General features: G+C 35.7%; 1 protein-coding gene across 3 annotated transcripts in view; it reads left to right on the top strand.

Annotated features, from left to right (window-relative positions):
- Magi3 (membrane associated guanylate kinase, WW and PDZ domain containing 3) overlaps positions 1–27,429 on the top strand; it is a 226,531-nt gene that overhangs the window by 18,436 nt on the left and 180,666 nt on the right. The window lies entirely within an intron of this gene.

The following is a 27,429-nucleotide window of genomic DNA, read 5'->3' as shown; positions in this document are numbered from 1 at the left end:
AAATATAACAAAAGATAAATGACTTTAGGTTAATTAAAGCATAGTACTTGTACTTTGAAAGCAAAATCTGATCAAGAACATGATGGAATATATCCAAGAAGCTGCCAGTAAACTGAATATGTATGTAGTTGTATAAAGAATAAAATTATCATATGTGATTTTTGACACTTCTGATTCTTTCATATGAAATACTCTTTAAGTCTTTGCAGCTTACTCCTGGGGGCTTGTAGTTTGGTCAGAATTAGGTATTAGATAGCGTGTGGTCAGAGACAAGTATGGACTCAGAGATGGTGGCATCATTTGCACTAAGGAGAATTAAGTCTTAGGGTAGAGTTAAGAATAAGTGTCACTTAGCACCTCTTAATTTTCCCTTTTATCTCATAATTTTTCTTATTATTCTCTGTGTATTGACTTTAGAATGTCTACTCTTCCCTGTCTTTGATAGGCAGTTGTTAACAATAGGCATTTGCCATCATGTGATCAATAGATATTAGTAAAATTATCTGATTATCCAAGTCTATACTAAACCATTGTGAGAAATTACTACTGTTAAACCTATTTGTGGATATTTTCCTATTAACTTCCTAAGTAACTAAATATAATGCAATTTCAAATATCCTTGTAGGAGCTTTTCTTTAAACTACACTACCATGCTAATTCTATCTAATATAATGGATTTTGGAAAATGTAAGGAAAGTGTCTATGGTTCCTATACCCATTTTTATTATCATATTTTTAAAAGCAGTTCTACTTTATTGTTTGAATATTACCTTTCTTCATATATGTAACTCTCTTCTTTTGGTTCTTACAGTTGTGTTATTTTGGGTTATTTACTAACTTGTTAACTATATAGGAAACTTTGAGCTTTCACCTTATACAAGAATTGTCATAGTGACTGATGGTGATGACATTTCAGGTGTTGGACCAGTGAGGGTAGGAGTGCCTGTTGCAGACTGACTGCTTTGTCTTCTACCCCTAGAATATTTAGCCATGAAAAAGTGCCATAAACATCCTAGGATAGGATCCTCTCATTCTGAGAATAAGCATCTCCATTTTGTGTATCCAGTTTAACTCCTATCCTCCTACTTTCTGCCCTCCTTCATGACAGCTGGGTGAATCTGGTGTAAATGCAGAAGCAGTCCTATCATACAAGTAGAACTATTACTATTTCCATTTTAAAAAAGCTGAATCAGCCTTGAGTTTGGAACAAGTAAGTTAAAAACCCAAATCTATTATCAAACTTTGAGTAAGCTAACAATAAATTAGCAAAGTATTTAAAAACACAGAACTGATCATGTAAAACACCAGTACATAACTTACTGGCTGACAGTGGTTCAATATTAAAGCCAAGATGTTTGGCCACACACTTTAATTGAAAGTAGTAGTTTAGCTGGGCTTAGTGGCATAGACCTTTTTTTTTTTTTTAATTTTATTTACCTATTTTATGTATATGATGAGTACACTGTAGCTATCTTCAGACACACCAGAAGAGGGCATCGGATCTCATTACAGATGGTTGTGAGCCACCATGTGGTTGCTGGGAATTGAACTCAGGACCTCTGGAAGTGCAGTCAGTGCTCTCAACTGCTGAGCCATCTCTCCAGCTCCAGCATAGACCTTTAATCCCAGCACTCTAGAGGCAGAAGTATGGAGATCACTGTGAGTTTAGCCTTGTCTACATACTGAGTTCCAGGAAAATCTAGTCTGGCCTACATAGAGAGTTCCAGGACAGCTAGGACTATGTGGAGAGACTCTGTCGGGGAGGGGGGGGGAATAGTAGTTTATTGGCACATATTTTCCCATCTGAGCATTCAGAGAATTAATTTTACAGTATTTTTTTTAAGTTTTATGTCTTCTCTAACTTTAAAAAATTTGAGTTGCATTTTATTTATTTTGTACCTATATGTATATATGTGTGTGTGTGTGTGTGTGTGTGTGTGTGTGTATGTATGTATGTATGTATATGCTACAGTATGTGAGTAGAGGTCAGGACAACTGAGTTGGTTCTCTCTCTTCACCAGACCTGTCCTTAGGATCAAACTCACGTCAGACTTGGTGGTAGTACTTATAAGTACTGAGCCATCTCACTGGCCTATCTGTGATATATTTGATAGATGTATTAGATATTAGATAGCAGCTCTATCGTATCTTTTTTTCTGAAGCCCAACTTGTAATCATAAACATGTTTTCCTATGTAGTCTGATAATACTGGAAATTTCTGCGAGTGATTACTTCCCAGGCAATCCATTTCAGCCATCAAGTCTCTGCAGTGACACATTTTAAGTAACCACTTTTTGAAAAACTGCTAAATTAAATGAATGCTCAGTTTTGTTAGAATTTAAACAAATGTTGTCTTTTTGAAGTGAAGGAAATTGATATTTCCTTTGAATCTCGATTTTCTTTTTTACGTTCCTATATTTGTATTTTTATTTCAATTTGAATCTTGATTTTTAAAGTCTTGAATATATTTAGATTTGCTTAAGAATAAAATATCTATAGCTCTCCTTTAGTAGTAGTAATAAACCAATTGTATGAATTTATTTCAACCTAACATACTTTCCCAAAGCAGATTAAAATGTGATACTTGTATGTACATCACTGCTATATATGCTAGAATTAAGAACACAGAGTCTCTTCCATATTCCAAGCACTATTTTTCAGTTGTTATATGAAATATGATATATGATTTTCTTAATAAGATTACATTATTACATATTTTGTTTTTCTAGACCATTAGAGAAAAATTTGAGGCCGGAATTTACATTTTCATAAATGGGAACAATTTTTGATTTTATATTTGTATGTGCTAGGAGTAGTCCTCGGGCCACATGCATGGTAGGTAAACCTGCTGTTACTGAGCTTGAGCTCCAACTCCCTATAGTGTGTTTTTTCTTTCTTCTGAGTGTTTCACCAGTACTCTTTTTGGTGATATTAGTAATGCTAATAACCAAAATAAGTGAGTATAATTCAGTCGTTCTGATGTTTATTAAATTTTAAAGATATTTTAGATACATTTTTAAGCCTTCCATGTTATTACTTTACAGATTGATTAAAATGAACAGAAATTTGTGGATGCATTCATGACTATCTTTTGTGCCCACTCACTAGGCATCCGCTCCTGGTGGAGGTGTACACTGATTGGTTGTTGTGAGATCCTTGTACCCATCAGTAGTAACTGGGGATGGTTTAGTTGCTCATTGTTTCCTATCGTTCTACTCCAGATTATTTTTAATGGCTGTGGTCTTCTTGTACCTTTATTTTAGAATTTTAACTCATCACCACTTTATACTTCAAGCTCAGAATAATTCTCCTCCTGTACCAATTGGTTTGTTCTTTACTCTAGAATAGGCCTTATATTTCTGTTTAAGCTTTAAAACTTTTAGTGTTTTAACTTCTTATCTTTACTCCCAGTGTTTCCCTCTTTATATTTTTAAAATCAGCCCACTTTACTTATTTAAAGTTGGATATATACAAGATTAGATTTGATTATGAAGAATTTGAAAACTAGTCATACACTTTATCCTATTTCTAATAAAAATAGGCAAATATTTTTAAGCAAGATATTAATAATCAATAAAAGATATAATTAGTCAGGTACTGATATGTAGGATTGTTTATACAGAAGTTAACAATTAGCATGGAAACCTTTAAAGAAGAATGATTTCTCAGGACAGGTAGAACAAGGTAGCTTGGAGGAAGAGAGATTATAAATACCAACAGTAAATCAACCTTGAAATATAGAGGATGACAAAAGAAAAGAGATATTGGAAAGCAGAGCTGGCTTGAGGAAGAAAATGATTTAGATTTTAAATACTCTTAAGATTATGATAGGATATAGATTTCAGACTTCAGGGTAGGCACTTGTTGTTTTTTTAAAAATACATTACATTTTAAAAATATACAATGGCTCACACCTTTAATCTCAGCACTTAGGAGGCAGAGGCAGGTGGCTGTCTAAATTTGAGGTCAGCTTGGTCTATAGAGTGATTTCTAAGACAGCCAGGACTACACATAAATCTCATCTCAAAACAAAACAAAGCAAAGCAAAGCAAATTAAAGCAAACCAAAAAAAAAAACCCCAAAATTGAAGCTTTATTTTATGCATTTGGGTGTTTTGCTTGCATATATGTATGTGCACTATGTGTATGTTTGGTGCTTGTGAAGGCTGGAAGAATGCATCAGATCTCCTGGAACTGGAATTAAGGATGGTTGTGAGCTGCCATGTATGTGTTGGGACTCAAACCTCCGTTCTCTGGATAAACAGCCAATCCTTTTAACTACCGAGCCATATCTCTGGCCCCTTAATAGATGTGTATTTTTTCTGTGACAAGTTGATGTATGTAAACAATGGATCTTGATTATATACAACCCCAACTCTCCTTTCCCATTCACTCAGTAATCCTCCAACTTTTTTTCCTTCTACTTTCCCTGAGGAACCCCCAGTGGTTTCACGCCCTCTCTTTTGTTTTAAAATCCACTGAGTTCAGTTAGTGCTGCTGCTGGACTGTTGTCTGACCTATGGATTTGATTTTGTGCAGATAACAGCTGCCGTGGGTGCATGAGTGTAATAATTGTCATGTTCAGAGGACAGCATTTCACAGCACTTCTCCCTTCTTCCTGCTCTTACAGACATCTACCCTCTTCTTTGTTGTTCCTTTATTCTTTGGGGATGGGGGGGTTTGTTGATATAAATGTCCCACTTAGGGCTGAGCACTTATTCTCAGCACTTTGATTAGTTATGAGTTTCTGCATTAACGGTTAACCACTGCAGAGAGAAGCTTCTCTGGCCAAGTTTGGGGGCAGCATTAATCTATGGGTATGAACACAAATGATTAGAAGGCCATTTGACAACATGCCATTTAACAAAACAACAGTAGTAGACTTCCTCCTAGGGCCTGTAACCTCCTGAGCCATGTGCTTCTGGGCAGATTTATAGTATCAGTCCCAAATTCCTTCCTCTGGAGAAATGGCAAATCCACCCATAACCTTTGTGCTACTATTGCATCAGTGGGTACATCTTACCTGGCAGATTAGTTTTATAGGATGCAGTTGGTCACAGAAGTGCCATTTGATATTTTGTCTCTCCCAGCAGCCTGCAGAGCACATTTTGGTACCATGAAAGTTAGTCATCAGGGAGGAAGTTTTCAGGTCAGTTCAACTTGATTTTTCTGTGTCCTACAACCAAAGGTGTTGTGTCTTTGGCAATAGGTTCTTAACATCTAGTTTTTTTGAGCAACAAAGAGTAATGAAAATAGCCTGTATCATTTGTGGGGGAGTCTAAGAAGACTTCTGTCTTAGTCAGGGTTTCTATTCCTGCACAAAACATCATGACCAAGAAGCAAGTTTGGGAGGAAAGGGTTTATTCAGCTTACACCTCCATGTTGCTGTTTATCACCAAAGGACGTCAGAACTGGAATTCAAGCAGGTCAGGAAGCAGGAGCTGTGCAGAGGCCATGAAGGGATGTTAATTACTGACTTGCTTCCCCTGGCAGACTTATTGAGGCATATTTTACAGTAAAACTCACCAATTTTTAGCTATATCATTCTGTTGATTCAGATAAATGTATAGAATTACGTAATTAGTATCACAATTAACATTTCCATCACCCATAAAATTTACTGACACCCTTTTGTAGATGTGTGATCTTTTAAGAATACAATTTTATCTTATAATATTTCAGTTTCAAGTAAATAATTCTAGGAATGGATTTTAAAATAAGCCAGATATTAAATTGGGGATCACATTTATTGATTTTTGGTAGCTTAATTTGAATCTATCATAATTAACCAAGTAATTTAAGGAAGGGACTATGGGTACTTGCTTTTATGTTTCCACTTTATCTTTTCTTAGCTCTTTCATTCAAAAAACTTGATAAAGTCAGGTTCTTTTCATGATTTCTGAGGTTTCACATACTCTCCCTGTGCTCTTCGCTTTTCCTCTTGAACATTTATCTCACTATTCTATTTGATAGTCATCCATCTCTCCTTTTCTATAAGCCTCACTCAGGTAGCTCATTTTCTTGAGTGTTATTTTCTCCTCACCACCCAGCTCAGAGACTGCTATAATATGTACTTGAATATCTCCTGAATATGTTTTCCCATTTACTCAGTTTCAAATACTTGAAAGTAGTACTAGGCTCTTAAATCTTTGTTCTGGAAGGAAGAAGGAAGGAGGGAAGGAAAGAAGGAAAGAAGGAAGGAGAGAGAATGAACCCGTCACATTTTGCCAGTTCTTGGTACCAGCTTATTTCTTACCCATCCAAGTTTATTTTCATATCTACTTCCTTTTCTGGGCTTTTCTCACCTTAAACCTGGGACTCCTTGGTTTCAACCTTTTGTTTTTCTCCTTTTATAGTCCTGCTAATTCAGTTTTGTGTACATTTTTTATACAGAAAGCTTCATATTTCCTTGTTGTCTACTACAGAAAATATTACTTGTTGAGCATAAAAACCTTTGTAATTTATTTTAAAGGTTTGAATTCTGAGCATGTAGTAGTACACTGTGATATATGATCTCTAACATGTCCCTAATCTACTTTTCCTACCATCTTTTTCTACTTTTATATTTAAAGTTCTCCACAATATGGCTGCATAGTCTTCTTGGACAAGGTCTTTTACCTGTCTGCCCCCCCGCCTCTTAAATTTTACTGGTTTGGTCTACTTTTCTTTTTCATTTCTTTCTGTGCATTAATCTAAACCAAGAGTGTTCCCTTTTATCTTTGCTTAGAATGTTTTAGCTGCCTATGCTGATCATTCCTTATATTGCCTAATGTTATTCCTCTTTTTACTTACATGTATTGACATCTCTTGTAGAAGATTAAATGCAAGTTGAGCTTGGGAACTGTGGTCAGCACACACTAGAATTTCTCACTGTCTTCCACCACTGTCTATCCCCAACTCAGTCAGGGGTTCACTGTGTATCACAGGCTGCTTAGAACTCTTGATGTCCCTGCTTATGCCTCCCAAGTGCTAGAATTATTGGCATGAACTACCATCTCCACCTAGCTTCCTACTGTCTTAGTGTAGTGCTAGTGCTTGGTATTCAGAGAAACCTGGTTACACTCACACAAAGAATAAATGTATCATTTAGAAGCCAACAAAAAATTGAATAATGATAAGTACATTAAATGTTAATATACATGAACAGAATTGTTAAGGAAAACTCCTAGGCTTTTAGGATGAACTATACTATAGGAACAATGTATTAGAGTGCATTTGTCAAAGCTGCATCATTATTAGTTGGTGGAAATTAATGTTGGCCGATATAGCTATTATGTAACTGTTAAAATATTTTGTAAAAACATTTGGCTTAATGAATGTTGTACTTTGGCTAATTTAATTTTTTTTGCAATAAATTCTGTAACTCTCATAATTGAGTGTAGGGCAGGGGAGATAATTCAGTTGGTAAGGAAAACATGAGGGCCTAAATTTGATCCTCCAGAACCCATGTTAAAAAAAAAAAAATCTAGCCATGGTGCTGTGCTCTTGTAATTTCAGTGCTGGGGAAATAGAGACAGGGTGGGTCCCTGAGGTTTGCTGGCTAGTCAGCTTAGCTTACTTGACAAAGTTCTGGGTCAGTGAGAGGCCCTATCTCAATGTGTGCACGTGTGTGTGCACATATATTCATATAAACATATGTATGTACACACCTAAGAATGACACCTAAAATTGTTCTCTGGCTTCCACATGCATACATATATGAGCACACAGGTGCAACCATCATATACATACTTATCCATACACATATATACATATACATACATATGTATGTACAAAATAATCTAGAGTTTAAGAAGCCTTTTTTTAGGGTACTTAAATCATATGCATAATATAAGTAACTTTCATCTTTACTTTTCATAGTGATTTTGTTAATACATAGTTATATGATTATAAGTATGAATTAAGTTATCTAATCTCCATTCATTATTTTTCAGAAATCTTTAAAGTTACGTTGTATTTATCCATTCATTATTTTTTGATAATTTAGCTGAATTAAAAATTATGTGTGTATGTTGCTGAAAAGGTAGTCCAGCAGTTAGGAGCCCTGGCTGCTCTTCCAGAAGACCTGGGAGTTTGATTCCCAGCACTCACATAGAGCTTATAATCACCTGTAACTCTTGTTCCAGGGGACCAAACACCCCCTTCTGGGCTACATGTATTAGGCATGCATATGGTTCACACATATGCATGTAGGCAAAATATGCATACATAAAATAATCATTTATAAAATCGTATATGTCTGAGTGTGGATTTGTGCGTGAGTACAGTGCTTATGGAGGCCTCGTCCTTAGAGCTGGAGGTGCATGTGTAAGTGCCTGACCTGGGTGTTGGGAGCTGGACTTGTGTCCTTTGCCACAGCAGTGCATGCTCTTAACTGATGAGCTGCTTCTCATGCTCTGCACATGCTAGTCCTACCCTTGTAGATGGAATGAACTTAGTTTGGAGGGTTGGAAAAATAAAACCACTTCTTTTAGAACACTAGACCTGTTCAGGGTGCTGAACAATTATTTCATTTCAGCTTAATATTTATTGAGTTATTACTCTGATAATATGCTTGGTAAGTGCAAGTGGAACATATTGTCGTAGAAATAGTTAATCTCAATCTGAGGTTTCTACCCCACCTTTGAAGGGAACTGAATGATCAAAGGTGGGGTAGAAGCCCCTAATTGAGATTAAATATTTTCTACAACACCATATGAATAGGATGTTATTATTGCAAGAGAGAGAGAGAGAGAGAGAGAGAGAGAGAGAGAGAGAGAGAGAGAGAGACAGAGAGAGAGAGACAGAGAGAGAGAGACAGAGAGAGAGAGACAGAGACAGACAGAGACAGACACTGTGTCAGGCTTAGGCTATTTTGAATTTGAGTAGGATATAGGCCAAGAAGAAAGAGGGATTTTAGACAAAACAAAGATTAGGAATATCCTAAGAGCAAGATTAGAACCTGTCATTGTAGAATGGTGGAGGTATTCTTAGTAATAGAATGGTTGTATATCTGCTGCTGTAATAAGACAGTTGGGAAACAGATAATATGTTATGATTCATAACAGTAGTGAAACTACAGTTATGAAATAACAAAATAATTTTATGGTTAGGGTCACCACAACATTAAGAGCCACATTTAAGGGTTGCAGCATTAGGAAGGTTGAGAACCTCTGCTTTAGCCTCTCCTTCCTTCATCATATCTCCTTTTCTCTGACCTTACCTCCCTCTTATAAGGACTCTCATGATTAGACTGGCCTGTAAACTCCCCACCTCCAGATCTTTAATTTAGTCACATCTACACCACGCCCTCTTTGCTGTATCAGATAAGATAGACAGGTTCTTGAGATTAGGACATGGACATCTTTAGGGGGCTGTTTTCTAGCCTGCCCCAACAATCATGAGGTACTAGATAATTGGCTTCAAATTTTGAAGGGAGGGCTGACATATGGAAGATGGAAGGACTATACTTTCTTCTGTGTGGTCTCAGGGATAGAATTAGAACCAGTGGGCGGAAATTATAAAGAGACAGATTTGTACTCACTTTAAGAGAGAACTTTGTAACAGAGCTGTGAGGATGGAGTGGGCAGTCTTAGAACACAGCATGTCCCAGACACTGTCAGTGTTGAACAGGGAATGAAAGACCTCTTACTGGTTGTCATAGATGAAGTTTAATGAACTTAAGAGTAAATCGATAGGGCTAAATGAACCTTATACCTTTGTCTGTATTGAGTTCAGGCAAGTGTCTCTGCACATCCCAGTTCTGGCAGCATTTGGATACAAAACATAGTTTCTCCAGAAACGAATCTAACTTTGACTCTACCAGTTGCCTGGCTCTTGCTTGTTACCCATTTCATCAAACAAAAGACTCAGAGAAAGATCTAAAAGAGATCAATAGATTTAGGGATTTACTGCTGAGACAGAAACTCTTTTATTTAATAAAGTTTAGCCTTTTTGTTTTGTTCTGTTTGAGAATGGGGTCTCATATTTTTCTTCCTTCCAAGGACTGGGCTTATACACTTCTGGATATTTTCCTTCCCTCCTCTTTCCTTCCTTCCTCTTTTTCCTTTCTTTCTTCCTCTCTCCCCTCCTTATGTAGTCCAGTAGCCCAGGGTGACCTGAAATTTATGTCCTTCTGCCTCTGTCACCTGAGTAATAGCATTATAGATTTAGGCTGTCATCTTTGTTTACTTTAACATAGTAAAAAAATCTCACTGAGGTGAAAAAACAAAGACTTCTAAAAAAATAGATGCAGTTCTTAAAAAGTTATATGGAGAGGAGTTTAACTTTTAAAAAACTATTCTTTGAGAATTTGTACATGTACACAATATATTTTGACCATATTAACTTCCCACAGCCTTTCTCCAACTCTTCTGGATCCCTTCTCACATCCTCTCAATCTCTCTCCCTTCCTCTCTCCTTCCCCCTCTCCTCCCCCTCTCCCTCTCTCCTCTTCTTCCTCCCCTCCCCCCTCTCTCAAAACAATCCATTTAGTCCAGTCAGTGCTACTCATATATGCATGGGTGTGGGACCATCCACTGGAGCATGCTTATCCTACCAGGAGCCACACCCCCAAAGAAAATTGACTCACCACTTGCACCTACTATTGTCAAGGCCTCCTCATGAGAAGGAGTTTGAAAATTTAATTCTACAGTTTTTTACAGAGAAGATAAATTTTGGAATTCAATGTACTGTTATAAAAACTGTAAATGATGTTATTCATCTATGTTAAATATTATGTTACATTCATAACCAACCAATTCTAGCACATCTAGAGGGTTCAATTGGGAAATCTCATTTATTAAGGATGTCTATTATCAAGTTCTACTTGTTAATACATAAGTTGTTTATTTCCAAGTAGTAGAAGATCAATACTGAATCTCAGGAATCCATGTCAAAAGTCTGCATATTGTTGGAGGGGCTTGTATGCTCCTGAGAGTCAATGAAGACATCATTGCTCCTGCAAAAGCTTATATGTTTTTAGGCTGTCATAATGTATATTTCTTTTTCACATTTTAAATGGGTCCGTAGCTCTATAGATTAAAACTTCTGAGGGTCCAATTGTTTGCTTAGAGAAGTATTTTTGATGAAACAGAACTAAACTGAACGTTCTTTCTAGCCAGCTTGGCATAGTATAGTATCATAGCATTTACCACTCCCACCCAAAACAAAACAAAAAAGCAAAACAAAGAAAAAAACAGGAAAAAACCCCTCCAAAACAATTATGTGTCATGTTTTCTACTAATACATGCATGCCTTTGGCAACAGTCCACAAACATTTCCATTGTTTCTCCAGCTTCCTCCTTATATTTCATCCTGGATCCTCTCCCACATTAAATCAGCATGACTGCTAGAATACCTGCTTGACCATGAAGTAAATAGTATTAGAAAGGGCACCAAGAAGTTGTTTTATTTAACTTCAAGCTTAAAGAGGCACTTACAATCTAGGCATTAGAGATTTAAACCTTTGAAGCTTCATACAGAAATTTAGTGAATGTGCCTTTTCTGAGATGAGGGTTCATAAACTTTCATTATCTTTTTCATGAATTATCATTTAATAAATACGGTGTGTGAAATTTCTTATAAGCACTGCCTAATGTTTTCAATTTGTAGCTCTTTGGGTGTGTATGTTCCCATGTGTATGTGTTTGTACTTTGATATGTATGCATCAGAGATCAACCTCAAGTGGTGTTCCTCAGGAGCCATCCACCTTGGCTTTTTTTTTAAAGACAGGGTTTTGTATTTTCCTAAATCTCACCAGTTAGTTTAGGCTGGTTTGTTACCAATTCCAAGGAATTGTTCTGTCCAGGCATGCTGCTTATTTTATTTTGTTAAAGACATCTAGTTTTGCTTTCATTATAGTCAGAATACACTATGTTATTTCAGTTAAAAAAAATCGTAAGGTTTGTAGTATGGATCATAATGATATCTTACTGATGTTTGAAGAAATATGTATTTAGCTATTGGGCAGAGTATATTGGTTAGAGTCTATGTATTGGTTTTGTTGCTTAAATGTTCTATATCTTCAGTGATTTTCTCTTTTAGCAATTCTGTTCGTTGCTGAAAAGATGAATTCTCAGATGTAATTTATAACTTGATCTGTTTCTTTTTTCAAGCCTACTACCTTTTGCTTCATGTATTTTGAGGTTCTCTATGTCTTATTTTGTTCATTTATACTTAGAATCATTATGTTTTCATAGTAGATTAGTAATTTTTATAATTATATAATATTTTTCTTTGTCTTAAAATTTTCTTTGCTCTGGATTCTGCTTTATCTGATAGTAATATAGTCATTCATGGTGCTATGTTAGAACCACCTCATATCCTTTGACAGAAGTGAGGAATATCAGGCTTTAGGGGCGTAGTTGGCTTCTAAATTGCTCACTTTTGTTGAATGTCTAGTAAAGGTGCTACTATACTTTTCCCTATGTCCCATACCCCTCTATAGGAATCTCAGGTCTTATGGAAGAAATTGTTTCCTGGTTGTTTCTTTATTGGGTTCCTAGATATAGTCCCTTGCTTTTGATGTTGGTTTCACTTGTGCTGTTAGAGGAATTCTTGCTCAGTCTGGGGAGGAACGAGCTTACCTGTAATGCCTTCTTTGCTAGGACACTTTGGGACTGGCTTTTCTTCTGACACATAAGAATGCTCTGCTATTGTGTTCCTCTAGTCTTGAGATCTTAGACCAGTTTGCTTTCCTCTTATTCACGTTTTGGAGTCCTCTTTTTTGTTATTTTTAGGATTTATATATGTACTTAGAAGGGAGAAACTAGTCTGGTTAAGTTTATAGAAAAGATAGAGGTCATCTTTTCTGTACTATTCTTGCAATATTACCTTTCATAGAAATCAGGGAATATGTGTGACTTTTCTGACTCATAACACCAGAGTTGTCCAATGGAAATACAGTGCAAGTCACAACTGGGAGCCCTATGTAGCCACACTTAAAAACTCAAAATGTAACCGATACACTTTATTTTAAAAACATAGTTTACTTCATTTAACATTTAAAAATTCCATTTTGACATTTAATGTAAACTTTTTGTTTTCTTTTTCCTGACAAACTCACTACAGCTCGGACTGGCCTAAAACTTTTGATCCTTTAGCCTTCTGTATGTAACATAAAATTATTAGATAATTTGTATTCTTTCTTTTTTGTATTGGTCCTTTAAGTTGAGAATGTATTTAGTATTTGCAGCATAGCTCCATTATGACTGAAAATTTTCACCAAATTTGTATTTAGATTTCAAAAATTTCACAGTTGAAAAGTAGATTTATATACTTAAATTAGCTTAAACTCTTTTAGTAACTAAGACAATGATTAGTTCTTGAATTTAGGATTTAAAAAATTATTTTATAAGGGTGTTTTACCTACATGTGTTATGTAACATGTGATTGTCCATGGAAAGCAGAAAAGTGGGTGTCAGATCTCCAAGAACTTAGTTACCTATGATTGTGAGCTGTTGTGTGGGTATTGAGAATTGAGTGCTGGTCCTCTGGAAGGGTAGCCAGTGCTCTTAATTGCTAAATTATCTCTCCAGTCCCTTAACTAGGATTTAATTTTTTAAAAAATTCATTTAAGTTATATATGTGTGTGTGTATGTGCATGTGAGTGCTGGTACCTGTAGAGGCCAGAGAAGCTGGGTCTTCCTGGAGCTAGTGATATGAGCTGGTGGTACAGGTGTTTGTAAACTAGAGGATGTGAGTGCTGGGACTTGAGCTCAGGTTCTCTGGAAGAACAGGAATTGCTCTTAACTTAGGAGTCATCTTTCTAGCCCTATAAAGTAGAATGTCAAAAATTAGAAAATCAGGTTTTGAATTGTATTAGTTTCATTTCAGGCACTTTAATTTTATTGTCTGGTGGCAGCATTGCCCAGCAGCTTTGTTCTGTTCTATTGTTTCTTCTAGTTTCACTAGCATACCTTAATTATTGCAGTGTCATATTATAAATGTTAATATTTCTGGTAGTATAAACCTTCTGTCATTATCCTTGGGGATTGTATTTTCTATTATTAATTCTTTAAGTTTTCATATAGATTTTTGAATAACCTTGTCAATGTCCATTAGTAGCTTTCCCAGGTTTACTATGGTTTGTAGTATTAACTACATGTTTGATAAGCAAAGCAAGCAAAATTGAAATATTGATGGTAAGTTAGTTGACTCATAGCTGATTCTGAAATACCAGCCCCACTGTTCTTGACTTAAATTTATTTTTACCTTTATGGAATTATGAATGTATAATATGAGTATGAGTTGGCATAGTCTTTCCTAGCTATTTAAAATAGCAGTTGTTCAAAATAAAAATGCAAGCCATGCAATACAACTTAAAAAATATAATATAGTAATGTGTAGTTCGAATGAGAATAACCTCCATAGACTCATATGTTTGAATGTTTTGTTCTCAGTTGGGAGAGCTGTTTGGGAAAGATTAGGTGGTGTGGCCCTATGGGGGAAGTGTGTCATTGGAGACAGGCTTTTAGGTTTTCCGGTGTTCTCTATCTGCCTCCTGCTTGTGGTTGGAGGTGTGGGCTTTCATCTATTCCTGTCACCATCCATGAACTTTAACCCTCTGGAATTCTAAGCCATACCAAATACTTTATTTTTATAAGTTGCAGCAGTAGAAAAGTAACTAATGTGAGTGGTAAGCAAAAAGTAAATAAATGTGTTTCATTATTCTTTTAATTTATCAGAGAATGGAACTCTTAAGAACATAGAACCAGAGAGGAGGTTGGGGTAGTCTCTGGTTTTCGAGATAGTTTTATTCTATATACTGTCTCTATTATTTAACGCAGAGCCTGACACATAGTAGGTGTTCAGATTATTTGAGTAAGTCATGGGTGGCATTATACTTAGCAGAACTCTTTGATTAGAAGTAGAGCCACTTTAACTTGCTGTCAAGCAGGCCTCCTAGTACTATAAACTGAGACTTGGTAGAAATGACTGAGAACTATTCTGTGAAATAACTTGGGCGTTTAGGTTTTGTTATACTTCTTTAGAGTGTGAGAAGGGATGTTTGGGGGCATAATTACATTAGCATTGCTGAGTAAATTGGTATAACTCGTGATATATGACTTGAGAGTGAATTGCCCAGATTTAAATAGTACAGTAGTAAAGCACATCACCTCATGCTTTTTAAGTTCCTAAATTGTATTTGCACTAGACCACTTAGCTAGCTAACTGTTCTAACATAAACATTTTATATTTAATGTCTTTGATTTCATTATCACCTAAGTGAAATGACATGACATTTTATTCCAGAATTTTCTCCATTTGAATAGAATGTCTGCAATGTTGTTTTTGTTTTTTAAGATTTATTTATTTTATGTATGTGAGTGCACTATAGCTCATCTTCAGACTGTATCTGTCTTTAGACACACCAGAAGAGGGCATCAGATCCCATTCAGATAGTTGTGAGCCACCATCTGGGAATTGAACTCAGGACCTCTGGAAGAGCATTCAGTGCTCTTAACCGCTGAGCGATCTCTCCAGCCCCTCTGCAACAGTTTTTTTTTTTTTTTTAGTAGCTAGACAATGTAAATAAAAACAAACAAATTTGGTGTGAATTTATGATATAAGGTGAGCAGTCAAAATGTTAGTGTTGTTTTTCTAGCAATATGGCTAATTGAACTGTTCGATTATATTTCAAATATGCTTGATTTTTTAAAAGCGTATGACAAGAAAAACTCATTTAAAATGAATAAAAGAGTATAAGAGTGAACAGGGGCTGGGAGAATAGCTCAGTTGGTAAAGTACTTGTCATAAAAGCATAAGTGCCTGAGTTCAATTCCAGAACCCACATAAATATGCTCAGTTGTAGCAGCACTTGCTTGTATGTAATTACAGCACTGGGGAGAGAAAAGGTTGATCCTTTGGGTTCCCTGGACAGCCATCCTAGCCTACTTGATGAGTTCCAGGCCAGTGAAAGTCCCTTTCCTCCTTTGAGGAATGACACCTAAGGTTGTTTCTGGCACACACGCATGCACAGGGTAAAAGATATGAGATGGTTTTGAACTTACTTGGAGAGTTAAATGGACCTAGATGACCTGGAATGTGAGAGCACAGAAATGCTAGAAACCAGGATTCAAGTTTCTACAGATTGTATAGGTTAGGGACCAGATTAGAGATTATATTAGGGAACGAGCTAGCATATATTAAAGGGATTCAAAACACATACCGTATATAAGGAGTCAAAGGGGGCTTCCTCTCTATGTGAGTAAAAAAACTCTCTATGTAAGTTAAAAACTCAGAACTTAGTGCTGTGTATATGTTTACTTGGTGTTTGAATGATCAGTGTTTGCATGTATGTAAAGTCTAAGCCAAGAATTATATCTTAAGTTTGGATCTTAGATGCTTCAGATACTGTATTAGTCTGCATTCTCTAAAGGCACAAAATTTATAGAATGAATAAATTAGAGTGGCTTACAGGCTGTGTACTGGTAGTACAACAATGAGACTGGAGGTCTCAGCAGTCCAGTCTAGTGCTGCAGTCCCAGAGGATCCTAGAAAGTGTCTGGTTTTGTCTGTGCTGGAATCTTAAAGAAATAGGTTCTAACACCAATGAAAGATACCTCTGCAGCAGGATAGATAAGCTTGCCTGCAAGAGTGAGGGCAAACAGGCAAAAAGCAAAAGCTTCCTTATTCCAGGTGAGTTGTCACGAGAAGGAATGGCCCATATTTAGGGTGTACCTTCCCACCTCAACTGATCCAATCAAGAGAATCCCTCACAGTCCAGCTGATTGGATTTTAGATGATTCCAGATTTAGTTAGGTGACAACCAAGATTAGCCATGACAGGTATCTAGCAAACCAAACTGAGTTGCTTCCTGTAAGAAAAGGTCTTAACATGGCAGGTAATAGTTACTGTTATATAGAATAGGAACATACAAAAAGTATATCAAGACAGACTGCACTGAATGAGAGTTAATAGGAATTTGTAACAAAGAATCAAATCTAAAAGACTTTCAGAAATGACAAAGTTGGAAACATGTTTCAACAGACAAGTGGCTGTTGGATTCGTCAGGTGGCTTTGAAAATGAACTGAAGACAAGCTATAGAAATGCAAAATAAGGGGTTGGAGAGAACAGCTAAATGGTTAAGAGCACTGACTGCTCTTCCAGAGGTCTGAGTTCAATTCCCAGCAACCATATTGTAGCTCACAGCCATTTATAATGGGATCCAATGCCATCTTCTGGTGTTTCTGAAGACAATGACAGTGTACTCACATACATAAAACAAATCTTAAAAAATAAAATTAAATAAATAAACAATAAAAAAAGAAATGTAAAGTTTAAAAAAAAACCTCTTTAAACTTAGTGCCAATGTTAAATAGCATGTTACCCCAACTGAAAAGAAAACTTACTGGAATGTGATTCTGAGTTTGTTAGAGAGGAAGCAGCCCAGGGTCAGAGGCCTAGGTAGTTGTGGTAAGGATAAAACATGGGAGATACATTTGAGAAGGTGATCTGGGGAACAATACTTGAAGTGATAGATGGCTTGAAATTTTGAAGAAAAGATTAGAATCTTCAAATTTTGGAAGTCTAACAAATAAATATGAGGAAATCTACTCCTGTGAACATGGGCTTATTTTTATGAAGTGTGGCACAGCAGAGATCTTAAAATAGAAACCCGAAGATAGTAGAATGGTCAAAATGGTCAAAGAATGGCTGGCCTAGAATTGGATCTCTAGTAAAAATCTTTTATACATGATGGTAGATTAAAGATATTTTACAGTAAAAAATATCTTTATCACCACAAGGCCATTCTCTTTCCAAATACCTTAGAAAGATTTATTTCTGATCTTGAACTAAGAAGGAGTATAGTGGTTAAATATGTAAGTAAATCTAAATGTATATTGATAATGTAAAACAAAGAACATTTCTAATTTGTAAGAAATGTAAACAAAATCACTGTTGTGCTAAATTCTATGTGTGCAGGTGTTTTGTATCCATGCATACCTGTGCACCAGATCCATGCCTAGTGCTCAGGGAGTCTAGGAGACTGTGTCAGATTCTCTATTACTGAATTATAGACAGTCATAAAACATCACGCAGGAATCAAAACCTTGGGAAGATCAGCCAGTGTTGTTAACCACTGTGTTTTCTCTCTAGCCCCTGTTGTTTGTATTCTTAAGGAGTGTGTTATGCTGCCTCTTTGAATGGCTAGGGCAATACTCTAAATTTTCCAGTATCAGGAAATGTGTTTATGATTCTAGGATAGGAAGGTAGTAGTGTTTTCTGTTTTATTTTTATTTAAATTTGACTCAAATTTGATCAAATATTTGATTAAAAAACAAGGAAAGATTTTTATATTCATCAGAAAATGGGAAATCAATAAATTTGACTAACTTAAAATTAAGAAATTAATTTTAACAGGAGATGTTTTTAAAAAGGCAAGTCAGTGTTAGGAGAAATTTTAAAACTACAGTTATAACCAGAAAATAAAAAGAATTAAGCAGTAAGGTAAGTTTCTATTTTACATAATTGGTATTGTTAGGCTTTTAAAATTCCTCTGTCCTGAATGTGTGTGTGTGTGTGTGTGAAGGAGGATAGTTGAGTAGTAGGACAAATTAGAACAAAATATAATTGAATCTAATGACCGCTATTTGGTATACTTTATGACTTAAAAAGATTTTTTAAAAAACCATTTAAAATTATGTATATGTGTGTGGGTATGTGCAAGTGAGTGTGGTTGCCTGTGGAGGCCAGAGGCATTTGGTGTCTTGAAGCTGGAGTTACAAGTGGTGATGAGCACTCTTAACCCTGTTATGATTTTTTTTAAATGCTGAAAACCATCATTTCTATTTGGATATTTCTTCAATGGGAAGCTTGTAGGAGTTAACCAGTTGGTTCTCTAGGACACTTGTGAGTAGGTATGATATAGTTCTACCTGCAAGTACTCCTGAGTCTATAAATTTGACCAGTGCTGTTCAGGCTGGTCTTTCTAGGAGATTAAAAAAAATGTTTATTTAGAGCTATATTCCTGAATCATTAAATAGAACACTATGAATCTGCTGCTACAGTTCATAACATTTGAAAGGATTAACATTTGGTTTATTCTCTCTAAATCCACAGCTATTAGGAAATAACCTTAAACTTCAGGATTTACTTTGCAAAAATGATTTTCTTCTAATGTATGTCATTTGAAACAAATTCACAATCCTGTTACGTAAGAGGCTGTATAACATTAATCCTGTGCATTGATATTTAGTACCAGGTATATGCCAACATTTTTTCTAAAGATAGCCCTAATTTTAAAAGTGAAATAATGCATATATAAGAAAACTTGAAAAAATGTGACATTTAGATAATAAATTATTTAGTAAAGTATGAATTAACACTTATATTATTTTGCTATTCTCTATCTTTGTGTAGATCATTGAAAGTCTCAACTCTAAAATAAATTGTAACTTAAGCTAAAAATGGTATAGACAATTGATCACATCAAAATTGAGTCAAAATTTGTAGTCTAATCCAAATTCTTGTACCATTTTATTTTTGCCTAGTTTTCCAGGGCATAATTTTTTTTTTTAAAAGTTGTTACCACACTACGTTTTTTAAAGAGATAAAATAGGAACATGTACCTGTCAGCAGTTATTATTGCCTGTCAGTTCTAAGAGCATTGCCTTGTGGTTCTGGGTAAACATCCTTTGACAGCTGGCACAAGGTTAATCTTCATTAATACTTCAGGATGGAAGGGGCATTCTTCCTTATTCTGACGTGCTCCCCTTACCCCTTTTGTTGTGTGGAGCTCAGTCGCAGAGGAGTAAAGAGAGGCTGTGAAGGTCACTACTAGTGAGGTGAGTTTTATCAGCCTACTTCAGGGGCTCTTGTAAGTTCCTCTGGCAACCTACTTTGTCCAGTAGTAAAGAACAAAAAATGCCCCAGGCATTGTTAAATGTGCCTCAAGACAACAGACCCTGGTTAGATGAGAACTGCTCCCCTCTTCCCACTTGCTTTTTGTCTGTCTGTCTTAGTTAGGGTTTTTGTTGCTGTGATAAAACACCTTGACTACAAGCAGCATGGGAGCAGAAGTTATTTCACTTCCACTTGCACACCACAGCCCATCATTGAGGAAGTTAGGGCAGGAACCAGGAAGCAAGAACTAAAGAAAAAGACATGGGAAGCACTGCTTACTGGCTTGATCCCCGTGGTTTCCTCAGTGTGCTTTCTTATACCATCCAAGATCACTTCCCAGAGGATGTCATCACCCACATGTAGCTGGGCCACATCAATCACTAAAAAAATGCACCCCAAGATTGCCAACAGGCCAGTCTTAAAAGAGACGTCTTCTCAATTGTGATTACCTTTTCTCATATTACTCTAGCTTGTATCAAGTTTACAAAAACAAAAATAAAAACAAAATAACCAAAGCTAAAAATCTACCTAGAGAGTTTTGGAGATAATACTTTAATTGTCTTCATTTATTCTTTGTGCTCCTTTTTGCTTCACTTTGTGTCCTCTTGTCCCTCCCGAATGCCATAAACTTTTACCCAGATGGTCACTAGCCATCTTCACTCAATCATTATAGGTTTATAAACGATAAAGAAACTTCTGTGTGTCTTTCCCCATTTACAGCTGTCTTCATTTTGTTTGATGGCAGTTCTGGTTTTCTAGGCCACAGATTTTACTGTTATCTATGACCTGTGTTTTCAAGGCTCACAAACATTCTATCAGGAAATCCTGCTGGCTTTACCTTTGCAATTTACTTGGAATCTGACTACTCAACCTTGTTGTCCCAGCACTACCATTTCTTAGTCAATTTATTGTAGGACCTCTTGTGTCTTTAATCTGTTCATAATAGTATCTTAAATGACTCTTTAAAAAAATATTAAAATCAAATTGTCATTATTTTCTTGAGAGTTCTATAGTGACTCCTACACCTCACAGAGAATAAAAACCAATGGACTTAACATATAGTACATGCTCAAATAGTTGTTGAATTCATGATACCTAAATCAGACCTGTTCACATACATCTCTCCTCATGCTTCATCTTGCTGAACTTTATGCTATTAATTGCCTCTTTTAAAATAATCTTTTGCCCTTCAGAGTCAAATCTTGGTTGATCTGTTTCTCCTGTGGGTCACTTTCTGTGTCAAAATCTTTTAACTCTTTTTTCCTACTCATAATCTATTTGTGACACCACTGGATAAACTTGTCATCTCAGTTTCAGTCTCTATAACTTCATTTTTGCTTATTCTTGTAAATCTTTTATTTTTAATGCAATAGTTTTGTTCTATATATTATATACACTAATATTTTATATAGCTACATTTTTAGTTGCTGTATAATTCATGTTTTTCCAGGTCTATATACTAAGTAGTCATGATGAAATTCCTTACCATGTTTTGCTTAGTAGTTTATTCCTGATTATCACTCTCCCTTGGTACTCTGTCTTTAAAGACAGCATATCTTACTTATTTTAAAATTCTTAGTTGAAATGCTAAATCTTTTCCTACAAGGGACATTATATTTTAGTATTTAGTACAGTACTAAATATGTTGTGAGCATTTAATAAGCATGTGTTAATAGTAATAGCTCTTTGGCTTTTTGTTCCATTGAATTTCACCAATAATGATTATTCTTCACTGACTTTTTAATGACTAAATGAGTTCTTGGCCCACAGCATAATAAGCATAATAACCTTTTTCATTATGAACACAATGATACCAACTTTGTCTCTTCCCTCTCCTTCTTACTCTTAAAATGTTAATATGTAAGTTTAGAAGTTTCTGTTTCACAATTTCATTTGAAAATTTATTAAATGTTTTAATTTATAAGTTTAATAAATGAAGCTGAGGGTAATTTAAAGGATAAGTTATTAACTTTAATGAATATTATTAATAATCATATCATCTATTTCTTCATTAATTCTTGACTCAGTAATTCAGTTGACAAATATTTTTTGAGTGCTTATTGTATTGTTTATTGAATGTGAAAGGGACTAGCATTACAAAAGGGAATTAAACATAGCCAGTGTGCAGATGCATGCCTTTCTTTCAAATCTCTAAGATTTGAAAAATTTAGAAGATGGATTATTGATATGTGTCAAGTAGAGAAAGAGTGAACAAAGAATAGTTTCACTTTTTTGACCTTTCCTGGTCTCTTATATGATGATTCTGTAAAATGTAGCAAGTAAAAAATAGGTATTTGCAATTGAAAACATCAGAATTTAGATTTTTCACAAATAAAAGATTTTTGAGACAGTAATAGCATGTAGTTATTCTAAGTCTTTAAGACTAATTCATAGCTGTGAGTTTGTGAGAATTGAATTGGCTGTTTGAAAATAATAGCTATTGAAAATGTGTGTGAACATAATGTGAGCATTGTGTCAAGTGAACTATATAAAATCTAATGATAGATTTCTTATAGAATAAATTATTCTGATTAAAGATTTAGGAATGTTGCAGTGTATTAACAGGAAAGAGCTGAGTGATAATAATTTTCTTATTAACCTCTATATTCTAGTATGTTATATAAGAAATATATTCTTATATAAGTGGGATCATACAATTGCCTTCATAATTTATTGCCTTCATATAATATGCCGAAGGCCAAATTAAAATATGAATATACCAGTGAAGTAAAACAAAAGATTTCTTTAATGGCAAAATGGACTGTAGGGATGATGAAGCAGCTCACATAATTATAAGCCTAAGTAATTTTTATTCTGTTTTTATTTAAATAAGACTAATAAATTAATCTGTTGACTAGTAAGGAGTTTGAAAGTATTAAAAAATCAAAGAGTAGGCCATTTGAGGGATCTAATTTCTTCATCTACTTAAAATATAAATGTATCAGATAACAATTAAGCTAGGTTTATAGTTAATGGAAGATGATAAATGCTGATTTTTTCCCCTATTTTATGCTTCTTTAATAAACAGGAATTTTGGGAGTGAGTATGGGTGAAACACTTTGGGAAATGGAATTGTAGCTGTACAACTTATGATGAGGTGTTTTTTTTTAAAATTCTAAAGTCTTTAAGCATTCTTTTTGAAAGTCTTTTTAAAGAACACACACGGTATGCATTCACTGATAATTGGATATTAGCCCAAAAGCTTACAGTAACCAAGATACAACTCACAGACCACATGAAGCTCATGAAGAAGGAAGACCAAAGTGTGAGTGTTTTGGTCCTTCTTAAAAGGAGTAACAAGATACTCCTGGGAGCAAATATGGAGACAAAGCATGGGAGAGAAACTGAAGGGAGGGGTCGTCCAGAGACTGTTCCACATGGATATCCATCCCATGTGCAGTCACCAAAGGTAGACGCTGATGTGGATGCCAGGAAGTGCATGCTGACAGGAGCCTGATACAGCCTTCTCCTTAGAGGTCTGCCAGAGTCTGACTTGTACAGAGGCAGATGCTCACAGCTAACCATTGAACTGATCATGGCGTTCCCAATGGAGGAGTGAGAGAGAAGACTGAAGGAGCTGAAAGAGTTTGCAGCCCCATGGGGAGAGCAACAATACCAACCAACCAGAGCTCTTAGGGTCTAAACCACCAGCCTGGTAGCACATAGAGAGGGATCCATGGCTCTAGCTGTATATGTAGGGGAGGATGGCATTGTTGGGCATAGGTGGGAAAAGAGGTCCTTATTCCAGTGAAGGCTGGACGCCCCAGTGGGGGGGAATTTGAGGGTGGAGAGGTGGGAGTGGAAGGGTGGGTAGGAGTACATCCTCATAGAAGCAGGAGGAGGGGGGATGGGATAGAGAGGTTCCTGGGTCGGGAGAAATGGGGAAAGGGGATCACATCTGAAATGTAAATAAAATATCCAATAAAAAAAAAGAAAGTAATTAAAAAGGCTCATTTCCATTTACACTACAGGAGTGCCTATACTCAAAATGATTCTTTGGAAAGACAATAATTATGTATTGCTTTGTTTATTCTGAGTAGACTAATTAGATTCTGTGTTTTATGCTATCCTTACTCTTAATACATGTGTCTGTGTATCCATATTTAGTATAGTTGTGAAGACCTGAAGGGTCTTTTTGGTACCCTTTAAAAGGTGTTTTAAAATGAAATAATTAGAAGTGACAATCTTAGAAGTAGCTGTTGTTTGTTAAAGTAATTCAGGGGGCTTTTCTATTACCACTTTTTATCTTCCAAATATATGACATCTGGCATATTTATTATATGCTTCTGGCATTAAGCTGGGCAGGTTCTGAACTATTCAAACTGTACTATGCTGGTTCTGGGCTACTTCCCAACTTACTTCCAAGCCATGTGTCCCCTACCTGCCAGCTTTGTCTCACGCTGGCCTCCTTCATCTGTGTCTTCATGGGGACTCCTCAGCTCACCTGAGACTCTATTTCTCTCTCAAGGCACAGAAGTCCCACCTTATCCTATGGGCTATCAGCTTTTTATTGACGAATCAGAAGATGGTGGAGAAAAATGTTTTAAAAAATACTGAGTCAGGAAATGCCTCTATTTTTTTCTCATCTCCACTCTCTTGCTCATCCTGATTTTTTTTTTTTTATGTACTACTGTTGAAATTTTACCATTGCTTTGCAACTTTTTCCCTTCACCTTTCTCTTATGGAACTAAACTTACCTATTAATATTTAATAGTAATAAAATTGGAAGTGAGGCAAGTATATGTTACTTTTAAGCTGATTACTACTTCAGTCATTCTTAGCTAGCTAAATATCTTACTTTTCTACATCCTTGTTTCCCATTTTTTTATTTCCTGTTTGACTCATTAGCTTGTGATTAATGTACAGTTTTTAGTCTTTTTCCTTTCTAGATAATCAAGTGGGAAAAAGGTAGAACATAAAAAAGGACTACTGAATTTTTTCATTCACTTTCTCTTTGACTGTGTTTGTCACAGGCAGAAATACTTCCCTAACTACCTTTGTATATATCAAATAACATACTAAAAATTTAAACCATGTAATTATTCTTTTAGTCCACAAGAATATAGAATTACCCTTTTTTTCCTACTTGTATGTTAGACACCATTGATAATGGTTTGGAAGGTAAAAGAGACTGTTCACAATTCTTATGCAGTATAGTCTTCAGCATTTACTAGCAGTAATTTAATTTTTTTTTAAAAAAGAGTTAATATACAAAGTAATGGGTTTTGTTTTGACAATTTTATACTTATATGCCATTATATTGCATTTTAATTTAGTTGTTTTCTCCACTGCTCTTCCTTGCATTCTCTGTCCCTCCACTTGCACTGCTTCCCTTCTTCCCAGGCCAGGGGTCCTCTCCTCTGCTTTCAGGACACAGTATTTCATTGACCTCTGTCCCCTCCCTTAAGATCTTTCCCTCTCTTTTATGATTTTCTTTCTAGTTTCACACATCTCTCTCTGTATGTGTCTCTGTCTCTGTCTCTGTCTCTGTCTCTGTCTCTCTCTCTCTCTCTCTCTCTCTCTCTCTCTCTCTCTCTCTCAAAATATTCAAATCTAGTTTCTTGATCTGAGAGAAAATATGGTATATGTCTTTTGAGTCTGGCCTATTCTGCTTAACATAATGGTAGTCATTCTTTTAAAAATGAGAGCTTTTATAATCTGTTACTTGTCTTAACTTTCTGACCCCTTCACTTGACTTCCTATTGCTAGTGCTAGCTCTATATAATTGTAGTTTCTTAAACTTACCCAGTTTTCTCTGCTGTGCCTTTGGAGTGCCCTCTACTTGGACTGTTAAGCTGTGCCCGGTTCCCTTTCTTGTCATCTGACAGCTGTTTCAAGCCCGTGTGGTGGTTATTGACTGGAGTCATTTTCTGTGCTCCCATACTGTCCCATCGTTGCCTTTAAGATTATACTGGATTGTTTGTCACCTTATGTGACTATAAGCTCTGTGGGAACACAAATGGAGTCCTTCATCTCTCCCTGCTTTGGACAGAACACTCAGTGTACATCTGGAAGGAGGAAAAATAAAACTGAACTTGAGTGTCTTTCATGTGCCAGAAAAGTTAAGCTTAGGTATCTAGACACAATAGATGACGTTAAGTTGTCCCAATAACTTTTTAAAACATGTGTACCATATATTATTGTGTATTAGCTGCATCTTATAGTTAGAAATCTGAAGTTAAGTAGTTTGTCTAGTAGTTAAGTGCTAGAACTGGGGCATAAGTAAAGACACATTTTGACTCCATAATTTCTGGTTATTTCATTTCTGTCACACTGCTTTCTTAACTATAGATGTATTAATGGAGATGGTGAGGTATAATGGTATAAAGGCCTTGTATATAGTCATCATGCAAATGTGGGTTTAAATTTGAGCTTTCCATTTAGCAATTTTCAGGATCTTAATCCCCATAAACCTAGTGTTCTCTTTAATTATGATTGAAGCATTATTTACTTCATAGGATTCCTGTTAGAATTAAATGAAGGAATGTATGAGGACAGTTTTATGCTGTGTTGGGTACATAACATATATGAGTGAATTGTATCAGATAAGGATATTTATAAACAGCTTATTAACTAGCACTAATTTAAGCAAAATAGTAAGTAGTAATAATAAAAAGTTTTGAGGTAGTCTTCAGTGGGTAACCTCTTTCACATTATTGTTGGGTATCTGTGAAGTTGCAAGTGTTAGCCTACAGCTGGAGTAAATGAGAAAAAAGGAAGAATAGGTATCAGCCATATCTCATCTCTTACTAGAAGGGAAAAAAAAGCTTTTTAGAAGTTCATCTTATTTCTCAGTTCTGAAGTTGGTTGTGTGGAGCACTGTAGTGATTTAATTGTTCTCCTAACTATCTAAACTTTAATGAAAAAGATCAAGAAAGTAGAGTGTATTGTGATTGAGATTAGATCTTTCTTCTGGGGGGCATGGAGTTCATGGTGCTCTCACCTAAAGTTAAGGAAAGTATCTTCCTCAGTGATTGATGGTGGGGTTTTGCAGTGAAACAGCCCTAAAAACTGTCATATAATATTTCTATTCATAATTTGAAGCAATAAAAGGTCATTATGCATTGTTTCAATTCATATCAAGGAAAATCTAAGAGTAAATTAACTGTGTTCCTATATAATATTTAGGTGCTAACATTTTTACCACCCAAATGTGAGGAACAGAGTTGCATCCTTAGAACCCATGTAAAGCAGGGATGTACTAGTAGCATAATTCTGTGTCTCAGGGTACCAGTGTCAAGAGGGGAAGGAGAAACATGAGAATCACTGGAAGCTCATAGGTTAGCTAACCTGGTGTATGCATCTGTGATCAACAAGAGACCCTACTTTCAGACAGGATGGAAGGCAAGGACTGATACTACTGATACTCAAGGTTGTCTTTTTATCTCCACATAAATGATGAGGTGCCTGTGCATCTGTTACCTCCAAACACCTTCACACATTAAAAGAAAAAAATGGATCTTCACAACTTCCATCATCAACTGCCCAAAGATGATAGTATTCTGTTTAAATTGTGTGTGTGTGTGTGTGTGTGTGTGTGTGTGTGTGTGTGTGTGAGAGAGAGAGAGAGAGAGAGAGAGAGAGAGAGAGAGAGAGAGAGAG

This window comes from Grammomys surdaster, unplaced genomic scaffold (assembly GCF_004785775.1).
Source record: "Grammomys surdaster isolate TR1022 unplaced genomic scaffold, NIH_TR_1.0 126071, whole genome shotgun sequence".
Lineage (NCBI taxonomy): Eukaryota > Metazoa > Chordata > Mammalia > Rodentia > Muridae > Grammomys > Grammomys surdaster.
Note: the sequence above shows the minus strand (reverse complement) of the source record. Positions and strands in the feature narration are given on the sequence as shown.